Source organism: Ptychodera flava (assembly GCF_041260155.1).
Source record: "Ptychodera flava strain L36383 chromosome 23 unlocalized genomic scaffold, AS_Pfla_20210202 Scaffold_23__1_contigs__length_28996876_pilon, whole genome shotgun sequence".
Classification (NCBI taxonomy): domain Eukaryota; kingdom Metazoa; phylum Hemichordata; class Enteropneusta; family Ptychoderidae; genus Ptychodera; species Ptychodera flava.
Genome location: NW_027248277.1, coordinates 14,820,003 through 14,843,550, shown reverse-complemented (window position 1 = coordinate 14,843,550; position 23,548 = coordinate 14,820,003). Strand labels below are relative to the sequence as shown.

The following is a 23,548-nucleotide window of genomic DNA, read 5'->3' as shown; positions in this document are numbered from 1 at the left end:
GGGTCACATTCAACAAATTTAGCCTAGGGGAGGGTCACATTTGCATTGCTAAGTTTATGATGGATGCAAAGTCTGAATGAGTTGTGTGAAGAAACTTCTCAACAATACTGCCGTGTATATCGAATCAACTTTTTCGGTGACATTCCAAAATGCATGGTGACTGTGCAGATGTATGAATGATAACGCAGTCATTTTTGACAATTCATTGGATGGGATGTTATTAAACAAGGAAGATACACAAGGAACTTTGTGATCATTGTCAAGTTATGTGTATAAAACACAGTTAGGTATTTCGTTACGTTGAGATATGAACCTCCTTAAAAACAAGCTACATGTACCATGGAAAATAGGACGGTTTTCCATACCTCATTTTTGATATGCTTAATCTAACGCTTTTGCACGTGTCTGGAAATGATGTCACCATAAGGCAAATTTAATCTGTTCACCCCCACTTCCCTATGAACAGGTCTACAATTACCATTGGAAACAATGGGTTTGGGCTAAATCATGGTGTTGAAAGGGTGAACCCTCATGTATTTTCATACTGAAGAAAAGTGTGGATTAATTCAGGAAAATACTTACGTTGACATTCAGCTCCTGTGCAGACGATTACAACAAGAGAAAGCAGAAACAAGTTTGTTTTTTCTAAGAAAAAAAGAAACGCGCAGAGGGTAAATAAATTAATTAAATTAATCCTGAGGCCAAAGTAATTAAATTCTTTGTTTTGCGTCCCCACTCGATTAGGTTTTTAAGGTTTTCATGAAAAACACACACAGTGTATTTGAATAGGAAATTTTAGGACATACCCGCTTAGCTTTTCTGGACTAAAATCTTGTTACAATTTATTATTTCTGCAATCAAATTACCTTGTGTTAATTTTCTTGTGTGTGTTTTTCAGCCGCTCAGACGCATACCTTTTCCATTTAGAGTGGACGCAAAACAAAGAATTTAATTACTTGGGCCTGACTAACACGATTACATCAAGACAAAACTGTCGTTAGTTTCGTACCTTTATTTACATTCCACGGAAAATGAGTGATGTTCTATGGGCGTCTAACATTATTTACGTACCAAGTATGTGTATCACTATAGTTTTGTCTAATACAAAACCTTGTTCGATGACCCTAAATTTTTATTCCTAATCATAAAAAAATGATAAAATGTTCCCCCGAGGAAAGTTTTAAAAAGTGGTAAGGGAGTCATAGCTATCCTTTCTACCGATTCTGGCAATTTTTTTTAAATTTTTTTGGGTCACGACTCAGGTCATAAATGTTCTGGCCAATCAGAAGCCGGCGTTTTTCTGTCAGCGGCCATTTTGAAAACAGTAATTGAATACGAATTTCCCCCGACTGTCTTCTCCTGGTAGAAGTGTAGCGCCACCGCCCAGCACTGAGAGAGGCTGGGTCACCGAGGCTGGGTCACAGGGAGATCGACGCCCTCTATTTGACTTTTAAAAATACTTACAGCATTTTTGATGATTCGATGAGTTGTCATGTGCAGTGTTCGCGCCCCTATATTTTCAGACATTTAAATTAAGAACGAAACTTGATATAGACGCTAAACTTAGCGCGTGTTTGGTTTTGTACAAAAACTTATTCAAGCCATCATGACCTTACAAACAATGATTAATTCCATATCACATTGCCACGCGAGTTTAGATCTTGAACATTGCTTCTTTATTCTGTGATGAAAATTGCGCCCTCCGAAGACTTGATGTCGTATTGGCATTTTGCAAAAGACTACACAACAGTTCTATAGAGCGAGTCAAACATACATGAAATGGCAATACAAGATTTTCCATGGAAAAATTCACTTTAATTTTCAAATTATATTTTCTTTGGTTTTTAATTATTTTTTTTTTTTTATTGCTCCCGTTTTGCAAAAGGGTTGAGGACAATTCTTTTGAACAAGTAAACTGGCACTGTAAAAATCATTTCCAGTGGAAAAGTCCACTGCCGACCCTCGGTCACGCGCTGTAATCACATTTTCATCAAAATGAAACGAGATTCAGATGAAGTTTTTGCCACCTTTCAGTAGTGAGACGAATGAAAATTACGAACCTGGCAATGATTTTAAATCTTGGTCTTTGACGATGAAATAATACGTAAAAATGCAACCACCGACGCGTTTGCTTGGTAACAAATATTAATTGTTATAGAACGTCTTCTCGGTAAAAGAAAGTCTTATTGATAAGTTTTTTTCAGCGCTTGAAAGTCACTGTGACTTTATGCATGACAAAAAAATTTATGACGGCATACAATACCGTATTGTTCCCCACCATTCGTTTGTAGCAGCCTTTTGTGTTTTTCTATTCATTCCACCTCGGTGAGGCTATAATAGAGAGTTCTACTTGACTAGTCCCTACCTGTTAGTAGCCATGTTTAGAAAATCCAGACGCAAATGACACCAAAACAGATATCAACCCATTTACTGCTCAATTTGCAGGAGCTTTCAAAGTCTGATGAAGAACTCCGAATCAGGATAAGGTATTCAAATTGTGCTGATTAAGGTAGTTCCGGCCGCCAAAATGAAAAACTTAAACTTTTGCTCAAACTTTCCTCAATCAAACTTTCAACCATTCCCTTTCAAAACCAAGAATAAAAATTCGGGGGGTCACCGTGCAAATTTTGGTACTAAAGAAACAAAGGGCCAAGATTTACGAAGATTTGAAATTCAAAATGGCCGCCATCCTTGTGGAGAAAAATAAAGTTTTCGATTTTCGAAAAACTAAGAGCTTCAAAATGAGATTCCTCAAGTGGTAAGCCAAAAGAATATTGTAACAGTTTGTACAGTTTATAAGTTTCAATATGTGTCCCAGGTGTGAATTCTGCCTCAATTTAGAAGCACAATAACGTAGGTAATATAAAGACCCATAAACATGTGTAACCTAAAGCGCACTTGCGAAGGAGGAAAATTTTTGTATTTACGACCTATTGAACAAGTTAATTTGAGAAGTGAATTTATTTGAATATCAAATGAAACACTTAGATATTAATTAATGAGTGCAATTAATTTCTGTCAATGGATGCAGCATTCGTGATAGTCGACAAAACTCTCGATCCTAGTATACACGCCTACTGCTTGGTGAACACACCTACTTCTCTCCAAGGACGAAAACACACTTTCCTAATCACAGGGCGCAATATTTTAAAGTCATATATCAACAACTCTGATTTGTAAATATGTTACTTTCTCTCTGCCATCTCTAACTGTAAAGATGCAAGTCGAACCCTCAAAGACAGAACTGTGTTCTTAACGAAAATAATTAAAATATGTCAGCGCTTAGGTATCTTTTGTGACTTTCCGAGCATGACTGCAAAGTTTATAGGGTTGACAATCATCTATTATTCTCGATCTCTTTTTGTATTCTCTCGGACATCCCTAATTTTAAAGACGAACTCACAACCCTCAAAGGCACGACTGCGTTGTCAAAGAAAGAAAAAGAAAATGAAATATGTCGGCGCTTATAAGTGCCTTTTGGTGATTTTACGACCTTGACTGCTAGGTCTGTAAGGTCATGGAACTGTTTTTGTCGACAGTTACCTATTGTTATCAACCTTTTGTGCTCTATTCAGTCCATCTGCGTGTAAGTCAGGAACCAAAGCTGTCATGCGCGAAAACTTCTAGGTGGATGTCATTACCCCTGTCTTGAAAATTCGTACGCAGTTGAAGGCCAACTTAAGGTAGTGTGCAGCTCGAAAGTGAAAGACTTAAACTTTTGCTCTTACTTTCCCCAAGGAATCTTTCAATCATTCTCTTTCAAAATAAAGAATAAAAATAGGGGGTCACCGTGCAAATTTTGGTACTAGAGAAACAAATTACCCAAGATTTACCGATATTAGAAATTCAAAATGGCCGCCATCCCTGTATTAACTCTATGAAGAAAAATAAAAATGTTCGAATTTCGAAACTCTAAGCCACTTAGAAGGTTTCTTTTACCAAGAGCTGTAAAATGAACCCCCACATGTGGTATATCAGAAGAGAATTGTAAAAGTTTGAGAGTCCGAAAGTCTGTCCCCGAGGTGCATTCTACCTTAAGTTCATCGAAGTAGTTTTCGCCCTTTTCAGGGAGCTTTCTGTTTGATAATGTAGCCAGGCTTTAAGACAATGCCCTAGAGTGTGATCTTGAAATTGAACTGATTCATTCATTCAGAAACGAAGAAGACAAACAAGTGTTAGGCAATACGATGGCCGCGGGTGTGACAAGATCATTACTTTCACAGGACGAAAATTGTATAATCATGAACTGTCCAATTTACAAAGATCAACCTCCAATTTAGAATGGTACACTTCACCTTTTTTGGGATACGGCTCTCATTTTACTGACGAAACGCCACTAATTATAATGCTTTTGACAAATTTAAACTCTTGTGTTAGCTGGCAAAACGCTTGATGCCTACAGACACTACTCTCGTACAGCGAAAATCTTACTCGTACGTTTACCTAAAAAGAAACACCAACAGTGTCGTTCGCGGTTACAAGTTTGTTACCTAATATAGCTGTACGCGCTCTACATCGGACACTGCTGCTGCTTGAAATGCGGCCAAATTGTATTATGAATGTTGCGTGCATGGCTGATTTTGCAGCTTGTACTTTGAGTCGTGAATACGTCTTTTGGTATTTATTGTAACTAGGGTGGGTCAGGGGCTAACTTTGCCATGGCAGAAGTTGGCGTCTACGCTACAACAGATGAATTTATGCGTAATGAGATACTGGAACGCCGATGTATGATCAACTTTGGTGTACGAGTACACAATGGAACAAGCGTACAACTGTCAAATTCGCCGTTCAATAATGTCGGACATATTACATATCACCGACGCATCTAGCTACCCTATTTCCTTTATGAGTGTTATAATCCTGAAAACTTTAAAAGTACACACCAAGCATGATTTATCGTTTAAAATGATTTTTTTTCTGTTTTATTCATTTCACGTACGCACAGCTAAGCCTCTTGTCACTGCCGCGGTAATTGTTGAACTTTGTTTGTGGCGTTCGTCCGCTGTAACTGTAGACTAGGCCCGATTGTATCTACATGCACGTTCATCTTAAAATTATTTAGAATTGTCACAACTGGACGTGGTCACAGAATGCTATTTAAGTTTGACTGGTGTATTTGTATACCCATGTTAGATAGTGTCACGAAGTCGATTTGAGACGGAATAATACGAATACAATTTGTTTGCATCTCAAAAATGTTGTGGCATTTATGAGGAGTAAAATTGTCATGATATCATTTTAAAAGGCAATACCCGCTGGAAGCACAAGTTTAATTATCTTTTTGTCCCATCTCTCCGTGAAAACGTTAAAGGGCCATCATTTGTAAGTTTTTGACCAGTTTTTACCTCGGAAAATTCCATGTTGGAGGCTTATATTTGTTGGAAAATGTTGTTTTACGAAGAAACAAACATGATTAGTGATGTTATAGCCACATAAAACTGCTAATTTTGTTAAAACGTGTTGCCCTTCCGAGCTCGTTTGTTGACGTCTGGCATGCTCAGCGTGCTGGAAAGAACAAAGATAATGTTGACGCCGCGATCACGCGATATGTACAAGTTCACGTTTATTGCGGGATCAAAACAGATCTTCCAATGCCTTACTCGATAGACTTCGAAACGAATACACAAGCAGCAAGCAGAAAAAAGGTATTTGTGTGATTTCTAAAAATCGTCGTGGAGGCGCCTTTTTAGCTTAACATATGTGGAAATTCCAATACAAAGAATAATTATCAACAGTTCTGGCTAGACTCACCTCACTTCAGGCATTATTTCGTTCGGGAGGGACTTGTCGGTAGCTTTGGAGGTGGCACTGTGTATAGGCTTTGGTCAAACCTTAGCAACAAAACTTATACACGGCATTGACGACGACGTGGCTATCATTACAAAAGGCTGAATGAATACTACAATTTATTTGCATACATAATGCCGGTCTGTGATTGGTCAGTTTTTCATTGGAGGGTAGTCGATACTATTTGATTGTCATCACCCCTACTGAAATATGGCTTCGCCCTTGACAGCTTAGTGGTTTTGAGAAGGGCATGTCCTAACCGTAAAGATGCCGACACAGGTTTTCACAATGTGAAGGACGTTTCCATTTAAGTTGAGTACTACGGCAGAAGTAAAACAGGCTGGAGGGTGTAAGCTTACCGTCGGTATTTTTCGTGCTGTGAAAATAACCTCCGCCCTTCACAAAAGTTACAATGGGCCAAATCGGTCCAAGCTCAAAGTACGGCAGTGATTGAGCCAGCGCTCGTCTTTGCGAACGAGAATTCTCTCTCTCTCTCTCTCTCTCTCTCTCTCTCTCTCTCTCTCTCTCTCTCTCTCTCTCTCTCTCTCTCTCTCTCTCTCTGCTTGTTACAAATCCCAGACTTGCAATCTTGGACTCTCGTTCTCGTCGTCACCACAACTGTCTTGACAATGCTCACCAAAATGAGGACAACGGGGCATTATCTTAACCTTTTGTCTGTTATTCATCCGAGTCAGAAGGTTCCATGCAAGTATGAACACTTAAAGGTTGTAAGCTTTCATTAGCGTCTGAATTTTCGACTAGAGCAGACTGCTGTAAGATATCGACTTTTAGCTCAGCAGTTTACCTACACTACCGGTAACTGACCTCGTTTATAAGGTCACCATGGTGGAACCCATACAAAAGAACAAAAGCTTGTCACAAAGAGACAGCGGGACAGTAAAGACGTGTAATGCCCTCATAGATTCGGTTGTCATGCACGTGAAGTTGCACACACTGACTTTCAAGTCCTGAAAAGCACCTATAGTGGAGATCATTCCCTTACAAAGTCATGTCGCCAAGCAATATTATTTCGGCGTTCTAACTTGACCCCATATTTCATAGTGAAGGATCCATTCGAGACCTAAAATTATTGTCAGATCCATCTTTTCGTCACTTAACTTTCACTACATCTAATTTTGTCATTATGAATAAAACCAGGGTATTTTTCCGACAGACTCTTTACAGTTTCACCTTCTATGTGTTTTACTCATTCAATGAAATTTAATTAAGGAAGAATGTGTCTCAGGGACTCAGCAGATATTTGGACTCTCAAACGTTTACAATTCTTTTATGATATGCCATTTGTCGCATGCTGGGCTCATTTTAAAGCTCTTTGAGCGATAAATACTTTCACCATCTTAGTTTGTCGAAAAATGAAAATTTTATTTTTCTCTATGGAGTTAACACACAGATGGCGGCCATTTTGAATTTCAAATATCGGTGAATCTTTGGTAATTAGTTTCTCTAGTATTAAAATTTGCACTGTGACCCCCCCCCCAATTTTTATTCTTGATTGGAAGAGTATGGTTGAAAGATTCATTGAGGAAAGTTTAAGCAAAAGGTCAAGTCTTTCACTGTCGAGGCGCATAATAGCTTAACACCTTGAACCTTAGCTATGACTCGCTCTTTGAACTTCGGTCTCAAAGTGGGTTACAGCAGGTCCGTTTTTAGGGTCTATGGTTACAGTGTCGTCACTCATTTTGGCGTCAAAGGAATATGCAAATTATATATTGTTACGTAAATTGGCCTCCCTTTATATTTGCAAGCCGTAGAGAACACTGCTAATCATTACATTACAAACAATATCTTAGGTGGTCAGTTTTATTAAACTTTCGCTCGATACATTCCCGCCCCGGCACGCTTGGTCTCAACTTTCTGTGCAAAGTCTAGCAGCTATATCAAAGTTGCTGTTGAAATATCCAAATATTTCTCTGAAGGGGCGTAGAATACCATATGAGTGTACTCTCCTATGATCAATCGTAATTTTTGATTTTTATTGTGAAGAGAAAAATTCCTTTGCAGAATTTGAGAAAAGGGTTTAAACTTTCAGTTTCGTCTACTGCCTTAAAGGCAATATCGCTGTGTTTACCGTTGATATCTCCCATCAACACTTTATTTCCATTCGAACAGATCACTTGGCAAGCAGGTACACAGACTGTTGAACGCAGACGATTATGCGGCAGTACAGCATCTTGTATGGCGACGTTGGTATGTGCAAAGCGCTTAATCCAGAACCAACTTCGGTTCCTGAACTTTCACCTGACGACTAGGGCGTTCATCCCGCAGTCACGCTTACTTTTAAATTTGAATGTCTAAATATTGGATTACGGGAGGTAGGTTTATTTGGCCTGTTAGAGAAACCCGCTAGTGTACATCCCTATGTCTACTGAATTTCAGTGTTCTTGATACGTGTGTGCTCAGAACCATACATCTACAAGGCCTGCAAATATGAGGAGGTCAAATCCCTGCTAAACTGACAGGAAGAATGCATTTTACGTTCGAACAAAGTCTGTTCAAGTGTGAATCATAGCATCTTTGGAGGAGGATCCGAAGGTTGACAAATTTTTGTTCCGTTGTCCATGCTGTGACGTTTATAAGTTTGCGTTGAAATGCTCAATTTTGAATATATGTCCTATACACGTACTCTACCGAAACGCAATAGTTCCCTGTTCCTGCAATTGTATGTTGGTGGCGCTGTTCGCGGGGACGAACAAGGTGCCAAACCGGGGGGGGGGGGGGGGGTGTTTGTAAGTTAGTAAACAAGGTGCTAATGGGGCACGCAGGTGTTAGTTACAGGTAGCAAAGAAAAATCAATTTTCCACGACACTGTTTACATTTGGTATTCGTCCAGACTCTGGTTCACTTCTATTTGACCGGTCACTCCAACCCTCCGATGTCTCCTTGTGCGTAGGTTAATGTCGACCATTGTACTGAGACCAATGTAATCTGCCAACCTACGGTTAAAATGCCACTAAAATACCTACATATAAGAAGACAGCGGCTCGAACTACATCTTAGTTGGCTTCTGTTGACAAGTTTAACGACTTGAGATCTGTATTCTGAGAACAGAACTGACGATCGTAAATGTCTAGAGGGCGTATCGACCACATGTGCTTGGAGTCGCCAATGCGGTACTATAAGCAGAAAGACAAGTGCGTACAGTGTTCGGAGTATGGGGTAACGTAACAGATCCTTTCATGAGCCTAGCACATTGGCGACTCAAAGCCTTTACGATACCCTACACTGAACTCTACACACATCAGACCCGTATGACTTTCATATAATTCTAGGGAATGTAAGGTGAACATCATACCCGGGCCCTTGGCCAAAGTGGTCACGTGCCATACTTGTTCAACTTTGAAAACGCCGTGACGTTCTGGCTCCCAACGCTCTTTATTTGAACTCCAAGCGAGTCCCTTCAATTTATGTGACACTCGTATTAAAAGAATTTCTGCTCTTACAGGAATTTATCTAAAAGGGTCGTCTGTGCAACGCATAATGCCTGGCCGCATATATCCTATTATATGATCGAGACAGTAGCTAGAGAATGAGACACGCGCTAGCAAATCCTAGATGCTCCTGAACATTCTCCATATTGGTTACAGAGCTGATAAATACATAGCCATCCATGAGCTCCTTATCTGTGGTAAAGTGATTGTTATCGGGCTCGTGAGTAGAGTCACGGTAATATTTTGATTTACATACCGAGAGAAAAGTGATCACTATGTGGAGTGGCCTTTCTGTAGAGGGCGAGTGTGGCAATTTTCTTTTTGGCGTAGGTGATGCGATAAGTTTTGAATTTAGGAAGAGACAACAGTGATAATTTAATTTCATAACTTAAATCTGTTGAAAATAATAATACATCCGTTAAGTTCCTGAAAGCTTGTATTGCTGATCTAAGATTGATCAAAATAGCCTCATTCCTTGCTTTCCAGTCTGAGCGTTTGTTGGCAGAGGTCACTCAAAATCAGATTTTGTTCCAAATTGGAGCAATTCCATGTGACCAGTGACCACATAAGATAGGTAGTTGTTCTGTAAAGGGTCTTCACTTGTAAACTATCACGTGACAGCCACAAAGTGATCACTACAGAGAGGAGGCCACTCTGTAAGGGCGACCACAAAGACAAGTTTGACTGTCTATGTCTGAAGCGTCCCACGTCGCCACTCAGTTCAGTATTTATATTGTCTCATGAGTTTGAATTTATGAATTCCGTCTTATTATATGTTGCATCTTCTAAATGTTTTTCTACAGGTGTGATAATTATAATACTGGTATTCGGCAGGTACATCAAAACGATAGATTTTAAGATAGTACGCATACAAACAATAATATTCAGTTGCATCATGGCTGTGAATAAGCAAATTTACAAAGAGTCTAAATATTTCTGACTTTTACAAAACAGTGCGATTGAGAGAGAGAGAGAGAGAGAGAGAGAGAGAGAGAGAGAGAGAGAGAGAGAGAGAGAGATTGCCGTAGTTTGTTTTCATTTGACAGTGTACCGTGATAAACAACACTGTGTAAAAAACTGAAACGAAATAATAAAGCGATTTAGATTTGCGTGTAGCGCCCCCATCCCTTTCCAGCAGACAACAGCTCCACTGATAATAGCGCCACCAGTATGACCTTGTGTCTGAAGGACAACCCACGCTTAGCGAAGGACGTGAACCGTCATTGCAATATCGGTCATTTCCTTGAGTAACATTGGCAATATTTTGAGGATTATTCCAACGCAGTGTGCAACTAACAAGATATCTGTCAAAGACAGCGATTAGCCAACGGAATTCACGACAAATTCAAGGTTTTTTCCAAGACGGCAATGTTAACATTCGGGTAAAGTATATGTAGGCAATTTACGTTGGCACAGTTTTGGGGACAAGGTCACCAGGGTGTTTAGTTTCATTTCACTAATTTCACGTGGCTTTTGTTTTAAACATTTTGTGACTCGAAAGTAGAACATTTTAGTAGCCAACAATAAATTTAATTAATGATGTCTATACCGAGTAACTCATTTAAATGTGTACCTATGATCTACATAATCGTTGAAATATGCAGATATACTGTTATCAGCGTTAAATTCGCATTTGACTTCCCCAAGGTGCTTTTATAATGCCACACCATCCTCATTTCTGATTGATGAAACGTTTTTGGTTCCTGTCACTGCTTTTTCCAAACGTGAACAATTTCGGACCCTCTGTGGCCTAGCATAGCGTGATTGAAGCCAACTTAAAAGTTAAAATGTAGGTTGACCATATGATTGTGTTTACGCGATCCGTATTGTGCGATAAAGGAGCCAGCGGAACATGAAAAACAAATGCAGTCCACGTACTGTAACAAGCTGTTAACAGTTTCAACTATTATATGATTTAGTAATATTAAAATGTTCTGTTTACTTGTTTTTCGTATACATAACTAATGGTGTGAAGGCAACTGATCCCAAAAAATATCCACAGCTAAGTTCCTACTACACCGGAATATATCAACGATTTTTTTCAATGAACTTGGGGAAACACACTTCAAGACTTGTTTTCATCATCCAATTATTAAATCTGAATAGCGTGTGTTTTATTATTCAATGATTATTCCACTTGCTCTTCCAAACTGCAATGATGCCCTCCTCATCAACATTATAATTTCCTATGAGCAGCGCCCTCAATATGACCAATTTGAGAGGTCGACTCTTATCGTTGGGTTAGATGGTCGAATGAGCACACACTGCTAAACAAAAATTGTCCGAAAGCGGAAGCGTTCATTGCCACAGTTTGCAAGAAATAATCAATCTCATGACCGTTGTCAAAGAATTTCTTGGGAAACAGAGTAAATAGTATGTTTTCTATGCAATATCCCCCTAAAAATTGGTTGCATCGAAGAAACTCGCAAACCCAGTGTTGCTTTATCAGATAGCTAAAATCAGTTTATCATTCTTTCTGTAGCTGTTAATATAAAACGTCTAAAAAGGTGAATGGCACTGTGTAGTAATTACATTCTGAGTTCAGAGTTCGCAGTAAGAGTTTCTTTCAAAATACATGCTGCTCTGATCATCATGAATTTCATAGAGGTAGTATGCGCCTCGAAAGTGAAAGACATAATTTTTGCATAAACAACCCTCCATGTTACTTTTGACCGTTCTTTTACCAATGCAAAAAATAAGAATAAGGGGCCATCATGCAAAATTTCATACTAGAGAGACAAATTACCGAAGATTTCCCGATATTTGAAATTCAAATGACCCCCATCTCTGTGTTAACTCAATGAGGAAAAATAAAATTTTCGATTTTCGAAAAACCTTTACGGTAAAAAGTTTTATTACACCAAGAGCTTTAAAATGAGCCCCAAAAGTTGTAGATCTACAGAGAGTTGATAAAATTTGAAAGCCAAAATTGTGTTCCCGAGGCGCGTCCTAATTACTCTAGCGTGTATCGAGGTCACACTAAGATCCAGTTTAATGTCCTTCTACTAACATCTTGACGGGAACGTCTGATAAACAGCTGTTTCGTTCCCGGAATTGTTGACTTTACAGCGTTCAAAATACGCTAAAAATAAGGATGATAACATCCTTGCATTACATTTAAACTGACCTTCAGGACAAGGAAATTCCCTAACCTTGGGTATAAGTGCATATTTGTATCAATTCTACATGTGAGCATGCATTTCCATAGCATTTATATTTATTATTTTGCCTATCATGGCATGAGATTGAAGAAACAACTATTTCTGCTTCTTCCTTCAGTCCTGTACATTGACCTTGAGTTACATTCTAAAATTATCCATGTCAAAAGCCGTTTTATGTCACTTGCTGTGCATGGCATGCAGAGACAGTGAAATATGAACTTGTCCGCTTGGTACTACCTGATAGAATCCACCCGAGACGAAATGCAGTCATGTATGCATATCATCTGTAATAACACATTAAAAAGGACAAAAAGTAGCATTTGTCAAGTAACGCCATGCAAACCCAATGTAACTTTACACCTCACAGTAAGTGAGGCCACCGATAATTCTCCATGATCCGTAAGATTACACATGGAGACCACTCACTGAACTGAAGCAAATTTCTTCTATACACAGAACAGCTTGTCCATATTTCAAAATTCTAACAACGTAGTTTTGATAATCATAGGGCATCATTTTACAAGTGGTATAGCCACAAATTGATGAGGTCAAATCGCCGTACAGAATACACAGTGGCATAATTGCAATGCGCCTGTGTTTTGTGTATGGCGATTTGACGTCATCAGTTTGTGGCTATACCACTTGTAAAATAGTGCCAATCGAAGTTTTATGATTTCTCATTGTTAATAATTAGAAGATAACCCAGAGGAAAAAGCATTTTGTAACTTGTCGACATAGATTTTTGACAGCCATACACAATATTTTCAAGGAAACTGAGCGAATAAGTTGCATCTGTGATGGCAAAAGAAAGCGTATTGACTTTTTAGTGTTCATGATAAAGCAAATTTGCTTGTCTGACAGGTGGTATGATGATACCATATCAGTTGCTGATATCTTCGACTTGAAAAGTGTACAATATTTCATAGTACCTTCAAACATCGACTTATTTAATTTACTCTTTATTTTAAACATAATAGGAACATAGTTTTAACAGATAATCCTGAAATTAAATTCTAAGTTTTAAAGTGTTAAGAAACTGATAAAATTGACGAAACCTTTAGCAAATAATGTTTGAGTGCACAAATCAAGGGGAATTGTGGGTAGCCTGACTTACCGTGCACCTCTTCTGGGCTCGTCGAACACAGCGACTGTGTACGTACACAGAGTTCCGAAATGCTTTGATTTCAATTGACTTACATCTGAAATTTGTAGTTAAGGAGATGAGTGTATATCGACAGATCAAGTACTTCAAATATTTCGTTTACTCCTGTAAACACAATTCGGTCTATGTTTCCTCCTGATTAAGTTCGCTCCTTCTTCGCCTCAAAAGTTAGCAACGTATTAATTACCCCTAAAAACACGAAGAAATCCATTCACTTCGCTTCATTACATTCTTATGAATTATAATTGCATATCTTGTCTTGGTCAACCTTCCGATGGCTGGAGCCCGAGTTTATATTCTTAACTAGAAGATTAGGATACTAAACGGTAACTGGAAAGCTAGTATATGATGGCTACTGTTACGAGCAGAGGATACGAACAAAAGGGTGAACTCAGCAGTTTACGTTTAAACAAAATTTATTACGAAAATAAAACTAATTACTAAGTCAGGGATAGAGTACAAGCTTTAAAAGTGTACAGACTACTTATCTCAGCTGGGACGGCAAAGCTCCAGTCTCAGAGTTGTAACAGTCAGTCGGATGAATGAACAGTCCTTTGGCTTGCAGGCTTGAAGTTGCACAAAGTCCACAGTATAAATCCAGCGTTGGCAGTGATGGTCTTGAAAAGTCTTGAGAATGACTACTGCTGGAGTTTAGTAACACACAAGAGACACGATCCCAAAAGTCTGACTGGAAGCTGTGCACGTCCCTTTATACCCATGTGTGAACATAAATGCATATAAGAACAATCTAGAGCTTTTATTGACATGCTAATTGCTGTTCTAAAATTATCTCTCTTACACAACTAATTAAATTTCTAGAACATTCCAAACATGACTAATTGAATTCAAGGTTGTGAGGTCATTAAGGGCAGTGACCTTGAGAATGTTCTAGACTAATTAAACTCAGGTCATGATGAGTGTGGGGGAAATGACCTACATAACACACCCCCTCTTCAAAAAAAAGAAATTTTTCAAAGAAAAATCTTTCTTTTACAAATGTACTCTTGAAAAAGATTTAAGTACTGAATTTTTTTTTTTTTTACTCTAAAGTAAAACTTCTTGGAAGTGAACAACAATAAACTCTAAATACGAGAGAGACAGTAAACTTCAAAATGCTGTAAAGGTAATATCAAAGATAAACACTCTTTTTCAATTGTAGAGTAGTTTCTCTGGGATTTGTTAAATTTGCTAAATTTGTTAAAAATAGCAAACAGGATGATCGGTCCCATGACTATCCTCTTGCAATTTGGTATTGGAAAACTCGAAATGGCACTGAATTTGGCATAAAGTATGCATTGTAAAGTCCAGTTATTTTTATTGAGTACGATAAAGTCATTGTTCGGCAAATACTTGGCTTCCTCCTGGAGATATTCCGCTTTCGCAGGATTCAGTCTGTCTGGATGTTGTTCCACTGGATTACTGTCGCAGACATCTTCGTTGTGATGGGTGATGTTTGTCCTCGTTGGAACATCTTGAAACAGGTGTTTATATTCGTGGAGCAGTTCTTTCACCTGTTGTTGTTGTTCTGGCTGGAGGTGTGCCAACTTTGTAGACTCCAGCTTCTCCAGGATTTCTGAGTTCTGAAGCTTGACCGAGCCCAGCTTTGAGTTTAGAGTATTTTCACTCAAGTCAGTCTCAGTATCACTATCTTCATAATGGTTTGAACTGACTGCACTGACAGGCTGAGTTATAGTAGGATTATCCCTATCCAAATATGGCTTAAGCATATTTATGTGACATAGCTGTTTTTGTTTTCGCCTGTCAGGTGTTATTATGATGTAATTTAAATCACTCAATTTCTTATCAATTAGGTATGGCCCAAAGTAACGAGCATGGAGTGGTTTGCCAGGAACCGGAAGTAGACAAGAACTTTTTGACCTGGTTCAAACTTCCGTTTTGAGGTGCTTTTATCATATCTGGTTTTCATTGACTGCTGAGATGACTCAAGATTTTCTCTGGCTAATTCACATGCTTTAGAGAGTTTTGTACGAAAATCTGAAACATATTGCAAAATATTCAGACAATCATCATCGTCTGATAGGAATTTCTCTTTAACGAGCTTAAGTGGGCCACGGACTGTATGTCCAAATACAAGCTCAAATGGGCTAAAACCAAGAGACTCTTGAATTGACTCTCTAACAGCAAAGAGCAGAAAATGAATTCCTTCATCCCACTGCTTCTCTGTGTCAAAACAATAGGTCCTAATCATGTTTTTCAAAGTTTGATGAAATCGCTCAAGAGCACCCTGACTTTCTGGGTGATAGGCGGATGACCTATACTGTTTAATGCCTAGCTGATCCACTACTTGTTGAAAAATACCAGACATAAAGTTGGAGCCTTGGTCGGACTGGACACATTTAGGGAGGTCAAATAAAGTGAAAAATTTGACTAAAGCTCTCACTATAGTCTTTGTCTTTATGTTCTCAGTGGTATGGCTTCTGGGAACCGAGTTGATGTACACATAATTGTCAACATGTACTCATTTCCTGATCTTGGTTTTGGTAGGGGCCCAACACAGTCTATTAGAATCCTACTAAATGGTTCTTGAAATGCAGGAATTGGCTGTAAAGGGGCCTTTGGAATGGTCTGATTTGGTTTTCCTACCATTTGACATGTGTGACAAGTTTTACAGAAATGTGCTACATCCTGCCTGAGATTAGGCCAATAAAAGTGACTGAGAATTTTATGATAAGTTTTCCTTACTCCCAAATGACCAGCCCAGGGGGTTTCATGGGCCAGGCGCAATATTTCAGCACGATAGGGCTTTGGAACCACAATTTGATGTTTTATAGCCCAATCGTCATCAACCAAGACATCTGGAGGTCTCCATTTACGCATGAGAATACCAGAGTTTGTATAATAGGAAACAGAGCTATCTGAAGTTTTACCTTCATCATCTACCCTGTCAAACAAAGACAAAATATCTGGGTCTTTGTGTTGTTCTGCAATGAGATTTGATCTAGAAAATGTCTGACTTTGGTCAGCAGAAGTTTTACTGGAAGTTTCAAATCCACGAGGGATAACGGAATGATCCGTGTCAAACACCTGACTGAGAAAGGTGTCATTTAAGTCAACATCTGTGACATTATTTTTGAGAGTATTTTGATTCTCAGAAGTTTTCTTTGACATGGCTCGAGTAATGGCACATGAAGGAAAAAGGCCGGGAATTTCTTCCTCTATTGGCTCTGGATTCTGATCTAAACTAGGATTATCAGTTACAAGTGGATTAGTAATGACCTTGTCCCCAGCAAGGTCGTTTCCAAGAAGAAGGTGAATCCCTTCAAAAGGCAAAAAAGGCCTTATACCTAAAGTCACAGGTCCAGAAACAAAGTCCGAAGACAAATAGACATTATGGAGAGGAACAGGAATAAAGTCATTGCAATCTACCCCCTTAATAAGAACTTTAGAACCTGAAAATGACTTTTCAGAAAACGGCAGGGTATCTGCCAACAAAAGAGACTGGGATGCCCCGGTATCTCTTAAAATTTTGACAGGGGTAGCGGAAGAGAAATCACTAGAAAGTGATATAAAACCATCATGAATAAATGGTTCGAAAATACCCATAATGCTATCTTGAGAAGAATTGACCTTGACCTCATTAATTGGGGATAAGAGGGGTTTAACCTCAGAAAATGTGTTGCACACATTATTAGACTCTAATTGAGTTGATGAAGAAATAAAGCCGGTGGGCTTAGATCCACTTTGACCACTTTGACCTTCACGTTTTCTTTTCAATTTGAAACACTCTGACATTAAATGGCCGTCTTTCTTACAATAATTACAAGAAAGTGTACCGAACTGTTTGTCAGGAGGAGATTGAGACTTGGGACCTGATGATGTGGAAGTGTTACTTGAATTTTGTGGACTGTTGTCATTTGATTTCCTACTGTCCTTTGAAAAATTCTTGGATGAAAAGGAGGAGTTAAATTTACCTGCATTGTTTCTGTATGAAAAGGACTGGGATGGTTTGCTGAGAAATGAAGATTTGTGGGTCAATGAATAATCATCGGCCAAACGTGCAGCAACCTCCAATGTATCTGCCTTTTGTTCATTGATAAACGTCTTGATGTCACTCCGAATGCACCTTTTAAATTCCTCAATCAAAGCAAGTTGTCGTAATTTGTCATAATTCTGACTGACCTTTTCAGAAGAACACCAACGATCAAACAGTGAAATATAGTCACTTTGGAACGGTCTTTTTGAAACAGTTGCGACGTTTCGATCCGACTACAACGGAGCTTGATCACGCAATGATGTTAATTATTCAGCGTTAATATGTCTCTGTAACTGGCGGAATAATATGTCGGTAAATTGATGGTAATTGGTATCCTTGGTCTCTATTCATGATTGGCCTCCGTTGTTTTATGTAGATGGCTTCTTTTACTTTACGTTTCAACCAGTCCTGTTCCCTGGCTAGGACCTTGGTATTATGCCAGGAAACGCTATGACCAGTGGCTTTGCAGTGCTCCCAATTCCAGTAGTCTTTTCCCTGTTGGTGTGTTCTTTAAAACGGACACACAATGGACGTTTTGACTCTCCAATGTATGTGTGACTACTGTCCTGGTCACAGGTGATGTGGTATATTGTACCACATAGTTTTTCCTTCGGTGTTTTGTCTTTGGGATGCACCAGGATACTGCACATGGTATTGCTAGGTTGGTGGTACAAGTTAACGCCATATGACTGGAATACCCTGAACAGCTGTTCCGATAACCCACTCAGGTATGGTAGGCCAACTGAGATGCGGGTAGCTGGATTGTCATCACGGTTTATATTTGAATTCTTAACTGGAGTTCTGTTCTTATTAGTAGGTATGTCAAGTGCCCACTCCTTGTAACCATTGGCTCTAAGAGAATCATGGATATGGTGCAGTTCAGCTCTTTTATCGTCAGATGTAGTGACGTACTGGAGTACGCGGTTGGTCAGCCTGCGGACCATCGATCTCTTGTGGATCAGGGGATGATGGGACTGAAAGTTCAAATATTGGTTGGTATGGGTTGGTTTTCTGTATATCGTAATTTTGGTGGAAGTGTCATCATTTACATTATTACAGAGGTTGAGGAAAGGAAGTTTGTGGTCTGATTCCGGCTCTATGGTGAATTGGATATGTGGATCTATGCTGTTTATATGTTGTGTCAGTGAGTCTACAGCTGTTTCTTCTGTGTTCACAAATGTGTCGTCCACGTATCGCAGCCACAATGATGGAGGGTAGGGAGCTGTAAAGATAGCATGGTCTTCGAAATACTCCATGTATAAGTTCGCTACAATAGGCGACACAGGTGACCCCATGGCAGCTCCATGGGTTTGTTGGTAGAATGTCCCATCGTACACAAAATACGTGGTTTTCAGACAGAACTCCAAGAGCTTGATTATTTGTTCTACGGTGAGTTCTGATCTGTCGGCGAGGGCGTTGTCTGCCTCCAGCTTGTTTTTAGTAACTTCTAGTGCTTGTTCGACTGGGACACTAGTGAACAAGGCTGTGACATCATAAGAAACCAGTTTTTGACCGGGTGAAATTCGTAGATCTTTCAGTTTGTCCACCAGTTCTTTACTATTTTTAACACTGTGTACTGTGTTGCCTTCAAGTGGTGTAAGGATTTTGGCTGGGTGGCGGGCAACGTTGTAGGTTATGCTGCCACAGGTAGACACAATGGGTCTGAGTGGTGCATTTTGTTTGTGTATTTTTGGTGTTCCGTATAGTTTGGGTGCTTCTTCAGAACCGGGATACAATTGCCAGTAAAGTTTGTCGCTAATGTTTCCTTCTTTCCTTATGTCTCTCAAGATGTTTACTAATCCGGTCTTGTATTTGGAAGTGGGGTCTTTCTTCAGTGTCTTATAGGTGTTATTATCAGACAATAGGGTATTGATTTTTCTTTTATAGTCAGCTATGTTCATTAACACTGTTGCCCTGCCTTTGTCAGCTGGTAGTACAATGATGGACTCGTCTTTACGTAAAGTTTGCAAGGCTTGACGCTCTTCTTTCGTGATGTTAGATTTGGGTATTTTAGCCCGCTTTACAACTCGTACCACTTCACTTCTTAACTCAGCCGCTTTGGTTTCTGAGAGTTTACTACATACTGACTCTGTACCAGCGATGATCTCAGCAACTGGCACCTTGGTTGGTGTTATCGCAAAGTTGAGTCCTTTTTTTAAAATAGAAATTTCACTAGCATTTAGCTGTCTGTTGCTTAGATTGACAACCCATCTATCTGTGTTCACGCTGGTGTTACTCACTCTGCACTTTTCCTGTTTCTTTTTCTTCAGCTTTTCGAACTTGGCTGTTTGCCTAGCTTTGGTGTTTTCATAGGTGTTACAATGCACCGAATCTAAAAGTCGCCTCACCTCAACTTGTTCGTTGGAATTCAGGATGGCGTCAAGTTGTTTTTGGTGTTCATCCAAATGGTCACCCAGCTTTCTGATGGTATATGTACACTGGCGAATACGTACACTAAGGAGTTGTTTCTCAGCTTTGGCCACAATCTTATCGGCTTGTTTTCCAGTGACGTTGGAGTTTAGTTTGATGCTGTTTGGCGTGATGTTTTGCCGAAACTCAACGGACGTTGAACTTCTTATGGTTTTCCCATCGTGCGATCTTTCTCACAATGTTTTCCGCCAGTTACAGAGACATATTAACGCTGAATAATTAACATCATTGCGTGATCAAGCTCCGTTGTAGTCGGATCGAAACGTCGCAACTGTTTCAAAAAGACCGTTCCAAAGTGACTATATTTCACTATCTCCTTTGATTCTTGGAACCATGAACAATACATTTTCCAACGATCAAACAGTTGTTCTTTTGTTCGAGCAAATTCAACATAAGTTTGATCTTTCGCCTTCTCACAATCCCTAAATTTCTGATGGTAAGCTTCAGGCACCAACTCATAGCCCTTGAGAATTAATTCCTTCACAGAATCATAATTTGAAGCCTGCTCTACTGACAACTGAATGTAAATTTCTCTGGCTTTACCCATCAAAGCACTCTGCAAAAGCATAGACCAGGACTCCTTAGGCCAATTTAGACTCTGAGCAATTTCTCAAAATGAAGGAAATATTTATCAACATCCTTTTCTTGGAAAGGGGGAACTAACCTGAAATGCTTAGTGATGTCAAAACCGTCTGAAGGGAAGAATTTTCCTGACTTTCCAAGCTCTAAACGTCTCATTTCTAACTGCAGTCGGTGTTCTGCTAATTCTCTTTCTTTTCTCTTTCCTCTCTTTCTTTCTCTCTTTGTCTTTCTTCCATTGCTAATCTTTCCTGCCTATCTTTCTCTCTCTGTCTTTCTTCCATTGCTAACTTTTCACGTGCCAAATCTGCCTGTATTTCTAACTCTAATTTTCTGAGTTCAAAGGAAGACTCAGGTTCATAATCTTTTAAGGCAGACTCCTCAAATGGCCTGAATTAACTAAATGTTTTGCAATCATGAACTGTATTTCTCGCTTGCGCAGAGATCTTTTAACTTCTACTTTAAGGAAATTTGCCAGTGCTATGAGGTTGTCTTTTCTGAGGGAATCAAATGTGTCCTGATCAAGGTCATCCATAAATTCGTCTGGCTTGAATTCCGCCATGATTGAATTTTGCTGAGTTCACAGTATACAGTAGTTTTGAAAAGGCTGGCAAAATGTTGTCAAACGGCTCAAAATGTTCGACTCCCGGACGAGCCCCCAATTTGTTATGTGCAGAGGATACGAACAAAAGGGTGAACTCAGCAGTTTACGTTTAAACAAAATTTATTACGAAAATAAAACTAATTACTAAGTCAGGGATAGAGTACAAGCTTTAAAAGTGTACAGACTACTTATCTCAGCTGGGACGGCAAAGCTCCAGTCTCAGAGTTGTAACAGTCAGTCGGATGAATGAACAGTCCTTTGGCTTGCAGGCTTGAAGTTGCACAAAGTCCACAGTATAAATCCAGCGTTGGCAGTGATGGTCTTGAAAAGTCTTGAGAATGACTACTGCTGGAGTTTAGTAACACACAAGAGACACGATCCCAAAAGTCTGACTGGAAGCTGTGCACGTCCCTTTTATACCCATGTGTGAACATAAAGGCATATAAGAACAATCTAGAACTTTTATTGACATGCTAATTACTGTTCTAAAATTATCTCTCTTACACAACTAATTAAATTTCTAGAACATTCCAAACATGACTAATTGAATTCAAGGTTGTGAGGTACTTAAGGGCAGTGACCTTGAGAATGTTCTAGACTAATTGAACTCAGGTCATGATGAGTGTGGGGGAAATGACCTACATAACACTACGAAAGAAAGAAAATTGCCGTCGCATAGCAACTGTAAACTTCGCAGGTGTAGAAACGCCCAGATTTCGGAATTCGGGGCCTCTGATTAATTTTGATCTTTTTCACACTGATACATCTCAAAGAAGATAGAACAGTGACTGACATCAAATGCACAAGCAATATAAAAACGGGATTTTTACTTTGGTCGTTATAAATAAGCTAAATCAAACTGTGTCTCTGCTTTCAATTCGTTTAGGCAACGAAACTTTATTTACGTCAATGTTATATACGTTCGTGAATAACACAACATGGGGGGGGGTAGATACTTGTCTCGGGACTGATTGTGATTCTGACGTGAGTATTTTGTGAAAAAAAACATTGAATATTGGTATGTAACTGGTCTGACTTGAGAGCCAGTGCAGCGTAGCATGTTGACATTCCAACCATTATTCCAACCTTTGTGCATAGCACGCCGCTCACTCCGTTGTCTGCATATTTTTGCGATATCTAAGTACTATAGATTTAGAAAGACTGTCAATCATTTTCAAAAATATAAAAACAAATTCAGCAATTCAATTTTAACATGCCAGATAGTAAAGTTGACCAACGGAGATCAATTAAATCAGGCAAATTACATTGATTGGTTTAGAGTTGTAACAGAGGTCTGCAATGGAGGACGTTTGATACAAAAGACATAATTGTTATCGCTGTTGGTGGTGCTCCGCACCTCGATTTTCAATTCTCGCGAGAGTTGTCTTGTTTCGAAATGGCGGGGTACAGCATAAATTGAATACAGCTTCTAAAAGTGACATAAAACAATCATTTTGAACTAAATTTCTTATTGTCTTTGGAACAAAATATTATCTTGTCAGTAGAACCCACTGTTGAGTAGCATTTGTGGTATATGACATCTTTTATTCACATAATGGAAAAGGCCGCCTCCATGTAAATACCGGAAGTGCATTCTTTTCAATTTCCTAGGCACAGAGATCCCATTCCATTCCAAATACATTGTGCATGCGTTATCTAAAGTTGCGCTTGCCATAATCCAACAAAATGGATCTACCTTTCGAACTTTTAGTCCTCTTGTTTTAATATCATCTTCGATTAGGGGTTGGGGAGGGCCCGGGGTTCGTCCGGCAACACGCTACCGCCTGAACATACAGTTGCCAGAAACGACAAAGCTGATACAATGGAACTTGGTGAGCTTTCTCGGTCGTGTTGACATGAGTATTTTGTCTACTGTGACAAAGCTATTCAGGACAATGAAACATGCAATTTAACTCTTACATGTTTTTAAAATAAATTCAGAAACGGTTAGTAGACACGGCATACCGCTGGTCACGTTGTCTTACGTATGTCTTGAGTTAACTTTGGTTCCATATGCGCTGCAAATCGACCGGAATCTTCCAGTTTCGGCTACAGCCAGCCGGGACGACGTCCAAGGAATTCGCTTAATTTTTGTTCCGCAAAGTGTGCCAGCTCTGAATAATGTCTACATTAATCGGGGAGCTCCTTTCACTGAATGATTGTCTGGGGTTTGCCCTGCGAATCTCAGAGCGCAGCCTTGATCCACGACCTATTCTCGAAATGATTGACATTTTACCGTCAACACGTGGGTATCATTAGGGGCCCAATCCCTCTGGGGCATGGGCCCCTATTGCTTTTACTGGGGTTCAACTTTCTTCTTCCTCTTTTTCTTTTTCTTCTATAATATACGGATAGTTTTCAATAACTTATTCTTCTTCCGTA

The 23,548-nt window shown here is 39.3% G+C and overlaps 1 long non-coding RNA gene across 1 annotated transcript in view; it reads left to right on the top strand.

Moving 5' to 3' along the window:
• Window positions 1–10,429: 10,429 nt before the first annotated feature.
• The window catches only part of LOC139123973 (uncharacterized), a 45,083-nt gene continuing 31,964 nt past the window's right edge, over window positions 10,430–23,548 (top strand). The window contains exon 1 of the long non-coding RNA XR_011549808.1: window positions 10,430–10,618. This is a non-coding gene — a long non-coding RNA (uncharacterized lncRNA). The remainder of the gene's footprint in view (window positions 10,619–23,548) is intronic.